Genomic DNA, 7,541 nt, shown 5'->3' with positions numbered 1-7,541 from the left:
GGACGAAGCGCTGGCATGCGCAGGCCCATCTGCCCGTGTCGAAGTGGCAATCGTGGCCACTTTCTGGTTTCCGCCGCTGCCCCGTGTTCTCCTTTTCGGAGGCTTGCAGTTCCTGCTGCCGAGACGATGGTCCGATGGACGACCCAGGTCAGCACACAATGCGCACTTTGGCGCCCGTGCCCCGCATTGGCTCGCCTTGTGATTAGGCTCACCACATGCGTAGCACAGAGCGCTCCTGTCCGTAGCGCTAGTGCACTGGTGCCTGGCGTGTCCCATCTCGAAGCAGCGGTAACACTGCAGCTGCCTGAGAGGCAGCACCTCCACTCTGGCCGAGACCCAGCCTACAAGAATCCGCTTCGCAGTGGCCAGCTTGCGGACGGCCGTAAGTGGGCAACGCACCCATGCCGTCCCCAAAGCCGTAGGCCTCCTGCGGATTTCGCCGACTTTGATGTCGCTAGCGAGGCAACCGCACATTGCAGCGATGGCGTTAGCGACATCTTGTTGGGTGACGGAATCGTCTAGATCCATCACCCTGGCCTCGCCTTGCTTGCTGGGTCTCGCCACTTTGGCGCCCATTTCTGAAACGGCCTCCTGCAGCCTGCTTGCAAGGGCATCGGCTTTTTCAGCGCATCTTTCCCCAGCCACTTCCAAGAGCAAGCCACCGTTTAAGGCTCTCTTCTGTCTGATTTCAGCAATTCCCAAATCAGGCAGGTTTATCCGGCTCTTCGCCGTCGACATCACCTGTGCATAAGTGATGACTGAGCCCTCGGGAACTGTTACCGTGACTGCCGCTGATTTTGGCAGTCTCGGGAGCCTCTGCTTTTTAGCTGCTTTCTTTTTCGTCCCTGTCCGAGCTGGTTCGGGCGTCTTAACGGCCAACACTGCAGGTTGCCGGTGAGCGGCACGTTTGGTACGCTCCTGGCTTGGCGATTGCCTCCGCACTGTCTCAATCTGAGGAGAGATGCGTGCCTTAGATCTGGCCTTCCGCCCCACAACTTTGGACCAGGCAGGCTCAGTCGAGGTCGACGCGGCCGGCGGCGGCATCGAAACTGTGGCCGACTCTATACGCCTTGTTGCATCGGGCGTGGCTTTCTTCCCTAGGGGAGGCCTAATGGCTCTGTCTGGGAAAAGTTCATCCCTAAAGGACGCTAGTTTTTTGTCAATCATGGACCCAATCTTATCCATGAGAGCATCCTCTCCGATCCCAGCCCTCCTCGCATCAACTCGGGGCGGCGCCTGGTTTTTGCGTAGCTGGTTCAGCTCTGCCGTAAGGGCCTCCACCCTACCATTTAGGCCAGCTAGCTGAGAGCGCAGCGTGGCATTCTCTTTCTCAAGGTGTGCAGTGGCAGCCCGCTGCACAACCTCGGTTGACGCCGCCTGAATTTTGCGCACAGCGACACGGATGGCGCGCACCATGTCCCCTTTTAGGTTGCGGGACTTATCCGCGACCTTTTCTATGATCTCTAGGTTCTCTATTATTCGAGAACCTAGGACGTCGGTGTGCTGTTCTACCATTTCCCGGCTCAGTTCCTCAGTACTAGGGAGAGAGGCTTTCGACCTAGTTTTCGCCACTGGAACCAGGGGATCCAAGAAGTCGTCATCTTTGCCTGAACGGGGCTTTACAGACTTCTTCTTGGGCCGCTCGCCTTCGCTATTACTTGTCGGCAGCGCCCTCTTCCGTGCGGTGCTCACCGACGTAGCTTCTGACTGTCCCGACACAGTCGACATTATTGAGCAGTCTGACAGCTCATCAGCGTCACATGATAAAGCTGATTTAGGTGGGGCTACTGCCTTCCTCCTAACCGGCCGAGCCTTCCTCGCCGCCGTTTCTACAGCGGGCCTTTTGTCCATTTCACTTAGCGTCTCGGTGTCCGTTAAACGTTTGCTGTGGTCGAGTTCACGAAGATCGACGGATTGCCGACCTACGAGGCAATTGCTGCCCCCCCCAGAGTACGAGGGGCTGCCCTCCGCCGTGGCAGAGGGGTGGGATTCTCCCTTGCGGGTACCCACCTGGGGACTACATTGACAATTGACCTTATCCATATTGCGTCTTTTTTAAGGGGTGAGCTCCCCTGGGTCGCTCTTAGTCTGGTCCTTCACCCTTTGCCTTCCGGTATGAGTAACTCTGCCGTATAGCCTCAGGGATCATAAGGACACGCAAGCCCCCCCTAACCTAACCTAACCAACCCTAAATGTATCCAGTAGTGGGATAAAAAGGAAAGATGAAATAATGAATCAGGAAAATTATGACTGAAGTAATAAAGTATGAATAAATCATCTTAAACAAGTTATTCCAGATATACAATAATAGTTTTATTCACTTCAAAATAAAAAGATATTTTCAGACGATTATTAAAGCAGACTCCATTACAGAGGGTCATCAATCATAAGAATCAATGAAGGAACTGATAAAGAACCGTTGGCGCAACGTAGACTTATCAGCGACTTTTGCTAAATAGCGTTCCGAGGCGAGCGCGCTACTTGACACAGAAGTATTGTTTGAAATGTTTTTTTATAAAGTTGTATAAAAAATAAACAGATTATTAAATCAGACTCCATTGCAGAGTCTCATCAATTATAAGAATCAATGAAGGAACTCATAAAGAACCGTTGGCGCAACGTAGACTTATCACCGACGTTTGCTAAATAGCGTTCCGAGGCGAACGCGCTTCTTGACACAGAAGTATTGTTTCAAATGATTTTTTATAAAGTAGTATAAAAACTAAATAGATTATTAAAGCAGACTCCATCGCAGAGGCTCATCAATCATAAGAATCAATGAAGGAACTGATAAAGAACCGTTGGCGCAACGTAGCTTATCAGTGGCGTTTGCTAAATAGCGTTCCGAGGCGAACGCGCTTCTTGACACAGAAGTATTATTTGAAATTATTTTTATAAAGTAGTATACAAATTAAATAGATTATTAAATCAGACTTCATTGCAGAGTCTCATCAACCATAAGAATCAATGGAGGAACTGATAAAGAACCGTTGAAACAACGTAGACTTATCAGTGGCGTTTGCTAAATAGCGTTTCGAGGCGAGCGGGCTTCTTGAAGTATTGTTTGAAATTAAATTTTATAAAGTATAAAAATGTATATCAAATAATACTTCGTAAGGAAAACGCTTCCCTTTTACACATTTATTTTCATTTATCGTTATTTATGAAATCAAAGGTCAGTGTTTTTATTTAGTTGCGGAAGAAGTAAATTGAATGTGGTAGAACCCTTCATGGTTTTACTTTTTTTCTATAAAAACTAAAATGTCAAGTGCTGCGGACATTTTTTTGATGACTCTGATTTAAAAGGTGTGGTAAGGGAGACATACTTTTCCGAAGCATTCCTAGTCCTAAGGGGGAACGGCGCATCTGTGACTGGCCATTAGGATTCTAGTCTTATCTGGGATTGATTACAGATTTCCATGGGCGGCAGTAGCCACTTAACATCAGATCTTGCTCTTCTGGTGCACCTTTATTTTAAAACAAATCATGTATTTTATTATGATTGAGCCTTTGAATAATTACCTACCCAATAAACCTTCTTATATTCTCCTTATTTAGTACTATTTGCTATTACTAGTTGATTTGTCCGCACGGACACAAAACGCTTTTATTTTTCCTCATTCAGAAAGTAATTACATACGAGTGAAATAAATTGAAACTTACAATTCAGTCATTTATTTTTGCTCACCGTTCCCACTGTAATGAGAACTGACAGCATTGAATTAAACTGAAAACTATATAAAAGTTGTTTGTTAACGTTCATTTCAGTTTGAAAACTTTTTTCGGTCGTGTTGTTTTATAATGGAACATAGACGTATACAGGTATTACAGAATAAAACTATATTTTTATGTTATAAAAGTAGTAAGCTGGTAAATTGCCTTCAGAACACTTTGTGGTTCTACTCTTAAGGCACCCCCACCACACCTAGTTCTGCCTTATACCAGCAGTATGAACGCGGCCATTTCCTGCTCTTCAAGGTGAGATAAGGTAGATACACGGAGTAATCCAATTTAGTCATCGAGGGTAGCAAGATCACCTTTATTAATTAATATTAGCGACCTTGACTAGAAGTCGGATTAAAATAAATTATATTCTCTTTAACAGGGTTAGAATATACAAAACCGACAAATAGTCCATACAATAAATTATTCTTAAAGTGCTAAATGCCGTAAATTCTAATTAACATTAACATGAACGAGGATATCGCAAATCTACTGAATTTATGTAATAAATACTGATATCCGTATATATTAGAGTGGCTCCATTTTACGTTGTTCTGTTGCAAATTGTATTAACAAGCTTAATCGATTCGCCGTTAAATCCGCGGTATAATATCAAAATGATAAGTTGACTACTGGTGTCCTCACACATTTACAGATTGTCTCTGTAGTTATGGGACCACAATAGGCCTACGATATAGGTATCCCCCCTTGTAAGAGGTGACTAAAAGGGGGCTTCCGGGATTGCAGGCGACTAGAGTGAGAAGTATGTGTGGTCGCATACCGTCGTAAACACTGGATGCTTTGGCGCGCATCATTCTCCTGGGCGGAGCCCGGCGGAGGACTCTGGTTGTGATCCTTTGAAAATCCCGGATTCATCTTCGCAGAGCCTAGCACGGCCACCGTATAGTTTTAATGCTTTTAAATCTCAGATAACCCCGTGTCGCTTCCACGGCACCGGGTACCTTTTGAAGATTGCCTTCTAGTCAAAATAAGGCCCTACAGGTGTTGAACCTCTCAGAGACGGGCCGTAACAGACAAAATCATATAGTCAAACAAGCACTTACTTTGAACTTAATCTCACGCAGTAAACTTATTAAGAACCTAATAAAAATCTATAATTTCTGCATACTACGTGCTAATGCCTTAGCCGTATGCCGCTAATGCTTTTAGATACATAAGACTAATTGACTAGATATACTATAGATGCCTTATAATCCCAGTTCTGTTTAATCTCAAATCAGCCTAATGGACGTTCTATGTATTAGTACCGGGAAACGAGGATATGCTTCAGGCTATATTCTCCATCTCCATCGAACTCTACGTTTGTTGATCTTATTGGGAGTTCTACGAATAGTACCTTTATTATATTTACCAACACTAAGTTTCAAAACAATTTGTAAATTAAAAAAAAATAAAAATATACAAAAAATTGGAAAAATGTATGTAGATATCCAGTATTAATCTGAGTGCATGTGCATAAAAATGTATCTATTAATGAGATGTTTATTAAATACAGAAAAAAACACACTCAGTTATTATGTTTATTTAAAAATTATATAATTTAACACGATTATAATTATTTCTTCACCCACATTCTGTAAATAGTAGTGAAAGTCATATCATATTAATTACAAACATTTGAAATTAACGACCAAAACGCTTTTTAAAATAAGAACCACAAAAATTTAATTACATATTTCATAATGTTAAATCACATTCTACAAATGTAAAACTATTCTTCACTAATAATATGTAATAACAATAATGCTGTTAAAAAAAAACGCATACATAATCTTTATTTTATTTTTATCATTTTGCCAAATAAATGTTATCAAATTCCCGGAAGAATACTTGAGGGGAATTTGAACGCCTTGAAGAAGTGCAATTACTCGAGGAGTCAGCGATACAGTTACAGATTGGCAGATATCCCGGAGGAGGTTCGCTTGCCAACGGCGGACGTGCCAACCCTTGGCGAACGGTGATATCCCGATACGAGAAATTCGCAACGTGTATTCGAATGTAAAATGTTTTTAAGTTCGATCCAGATTCTAAAAACATAAAGTTTAGTCATTCATTTTGTATGATAGAAATATAAAGTTTCGTTTATATTAACAGACATTGAGCGTGTCAGTTATGTATCTTGACAGACAGAATACGTGCATGCAGGTGTTAATTTATTGCGAAAGACTAATTGCTTTTGCTAATTAATGCTATATGAAAATCTACCCGAAATACGAATAGAACATAAGTCTTACCTGAGTTTCATCCCAGAAGCGCTTTGAGAATTAAGCTGGTAATGCTTCTGTGAGTTTCGCCTTATCCTTAAGCTAGAAGTTTGCGCTATAAAGTTTCTGTAAGCCGAAAACAGGTAAAAAGCTACAAAATATTTTAATATATTTTTAATATTTTTTATTTATTACATTTTATGCGCAAGGTTCTATGTGTTCTATGTGTTGTCAATAATATTACAGTTTGGATTTGTTTGGATGTGTGCCACTATCGTGTTAGTTGTCGCTATAGCAACACGTTTTGTTAAACTGTTCTATTGCAAAAGTTGGTGCCAAAATCGCTATTCCTTTATTTTAAAGAAAATATCCTACCTAATAATATATTACACACTCTTACACACACTCACAAATAAATACAGATATTTTTACACTACAAAGGCTGAATTATAAAATGTAAGCAAAATGTGTTTTTGTATTTCAACTGTGTTAGCTTGTTGGTTATTATAGTTAAAATAACAGAGAAATACCAAACACAGCAAACAGTTTGTTATACACTAAGCTGATTTATAATTATCATATTAAATTTGTTACCTTTTGTCGACATATAGTATTACTATTATAAAACCACCTCCATATACACACATTTTCCAGAACTTTTTATACAGAAATTTATTTTGTAATTGCATGATACTAATCTCATACATACTGTTGGGGGCATCTCCAATGAAAGGCTTGAATCCAGCTAGTTATTTTTTTTAATTCCAAGACCTCCATCAACATCGTCCTTGACATCAGCCGTTTCCCGCCATAATACCCTTTTGTTTTTAAATCACGAATACAGCGTTACAGCCAATTAAATATGTGGCCAGCATTATTTTTCGAGTGAAAGGTTTTAAACTAATTTTAAATTAATTTATTTTAATAATGTTGAACTAACGCAGTAAGGTATAACAATAAATGTGACCTTACAATACATAGATAGATATCAAAAACATAATATAATTAGATGCAAGCAGAAACTTCTAGTTATAAACAACGTTTTCAATCAACATTAACTTTAATATCGTAGTGTAAAGGTATCTACAAAGTACTTCAACCAATACATTGTAGAAGATTATTAAAACTAGCTAAGTTTACGTTCGCAAGTTCCGTTTAATTAAACCTGTCTCCTTTGTACTTAACATCTCGTATATGCACAGTTTGTGCACCTTAAGCTGAAATATATCTTTAATTAGAAACTATGAACAAAATGTACATATCGCAATAATATACAAAATATACAAAAATGAAAAACAAAAAATCTACTACAAAAATATCCGCATTAATTAATTAATTCATCTTATAAATAGTTTAAACTTTTAAAACTTTGAAAATGAACAATCTACTACTCGTACTAAAACAAGGCAATTCAATGATTACCATGTAATTTAATTTAAGGTTGTTAGAACATTTTTTGTAAGAAAACTATAAAAAAATCAACTGGTTGCGGAGTGCGGGCAGGAGTGAAAACTCTCGAAACCTAACCTGAACAATAAAATATAATAAATAAAAAAAAACATTACATGTATCCATTGACATATTTTTCTATGC

The sequence above is a fragment of the Epargyreus clarus genome, unplaced genomic scaffold (assembly GCF_041222505.1).
Source record: "Epargyreus clarus isolate Ecla_fem2 unplaced genomic scaffold, WU_Ecla_fem_2.2 ptg000005l, whole genome shotgun sequence".
NCBI lineage: Eukaryota > Metazoa > Arthropoda > Insecta > Lepidoptera > Hesperiidae > Epargyreus > Epargyreus clarus.
The sequence above is the reverse complement of the archived record's forward strand: the minus strand, read 5'-3'. Positions refer to the sequence as shown.